This window comes from Meleagris gallopavo, chromosome 14 (assembly GCF_000146605.3).
Source record: "Meleagris gallopavo isolate NT-WF06-2002-E0010 breed Aviagen turkey brand Nicholas breeding stock chromosome 14, Turkey_5.1, whole genome shotgun sequence".
Taxonomy (NCBI): Eukaryota; Metazoa; Chordata; class Aves; order Galliformes; family Phasianidae; genus Meleagris; species Meleagris gallopavo.
Window position 1 is genome coordinate 802,619 of NC_015024.2, and position 1,670 is coordinate 804,288.

Genomic DNA, 1,670 nt, shown 5'->3' on the forward strand with positions numbered 1-1,670 from the left:
CCTCGGAGCAGACGGTCCTCGTCGCGCCCGTCTCCTTTTAGGCTAATTCTTAAGCCCGGCCCCTGCTGGAAACGCAGAGCCGACGCGGCGCTCGAGCGCGTGTATCTTCAAGCGGGCTGAGCGTCCCGCTGCAAGGCTGCGTGCGTTCGGCGGGCCGTGCTCGGAGCCGCTTGCGGATTTCATCGCTATCAGCAAAATAAATGTCTTTGGCCTTGCTGTTCCGTGACTCAAGCGTGTGCCCCAGAGAGCAGAACGGCTGAAGCCAGCCACTTCCCCTCGCTCGGTTTATTTTTACTGCTGGTTGCTGTGGGAAGCTGTTGTGATTCAGCGCTGCAGTAGGAAGTTACCAAAGCAGCTCTTACAGCAAAGGATGTTGAGATTCTTATGCAAGCCGTGGTGAAAATAGCTGACCTTTCCGTTTGTTTCACAAAGCACCTTCAATCCGTATGAGGAACAGCAGTGGGCTGTGCAAGGAAGGCTCATCGGGGTCTGAAGCCCTTTTGTGCTGCATGTCCTTCGTGTTCTCAGTACCCAGAAACTTGCTCGGCTCCCCTCTGGAGGCGCGAGGAAGGCAGCTGTAACCACGGCGACAGCAGGAGGGAGAGATCTCACCTCCGTTTCGTGGCCAAACTGGCAACCACGTAAGTTTCAGGACGGGACAGGCTCCAGGCCGGTGTCATCTGCGGAGGTGAGACCAGATTTCACCCGGCAGCACTGAGGAACCTTTGCCTCCTCAGCCAGGGGTGTGGGGAGAGGGCAGCAGAGGACCCCCGGCTCCTCCCGCGTCCTTCGATCGGGAGCACGCGTCATCCCGGCGAAGTCCTCCGACGCGCAGCCCTCCCGGACGGGGAGGCCGTCGGTGGGATCCCGCGGGGCAGGGCTGGCCGCTGGAGCCGGTGGCAGCCCGTCGGCTTGCTGCCCTCTTGAGTCAGCTGCTCCAAAATGCAGGGCGGCCGAGAAATGAGCGGAAACGGAGCGGCGATCCTCCCGAGGCAGGTCCCTTCCCTCGCCTGTGTCCTCCTCGCAGCCACCTGCTGCCTGGGGACTTCTGCGGAGGAAGAGCCCTCTGCTCTGCAGAAAGCCGTGGGCATCCCCTTCAATCTCCTGCACCGTGCACCGTCTGGTTTCCTTCTCCGCAGACAAAAACAAATGAGGCGGATCAGAAGCAACTGTCTGGGATGAGGATGCTCCGGCATGGCAGTGCGGGCTCTGGTGTTTTGGTGATGTTATTCTGGTCACACACACGGCTTTGCTGAAATCAAAGCTCAGCACACATCCAGAAATGAGCAACATTCAGCTCAGCTCCAAAGTGTCCCAAGTGCTTGAGAACAAGAATACACAGTGATAAAAGCGGATTGCTTCCTTCTCCATGTTGTACCACCAAAACTGGATGGAGTTTTCTAATATGCAGATGTGTGCATCTTCCTGGTTATTGTCCTGCTGTAGGGCTCTCTCCTCCAGCAGCTTTTCTACTTGATGCCCACATACCATGCCCACACTTACATCCTGGGTTCAGACCACCTTTGCTCTGCTCTCCTGTGATGCTGATGCAACCACTAGCTCAGGCCCCTCATGCTCCTTTCCACCTGGGTCTTTGTCTCACATTTTAGAAACCCAGACCATCACCAAGAGTTAGGACAAAACAGGGGGTAACAGCATTGTTAGATGTC

General features: G+C 57.0%; 1 long non-coding RNA gene across 1 annotated transcript; it reads left to right on the forward strand.

Annotated features, from left to right (window-relative positions):
- The first annotated feature begins 6 nt into the window (after positions 1–6).
- On the forward strand, positions 7–1,146 carry LOC109369898. The gene is made up of 2 exons (XR_002119540.2): positions 7–641; positions 738–1,146. It is a non-coding gene; the product is annotated as an uncharacterized LOC109369898 (long non-coding RNA).
- The last annotated feature ends 524 nt before the right edge of the window (positions 1,147–1,670 follow it).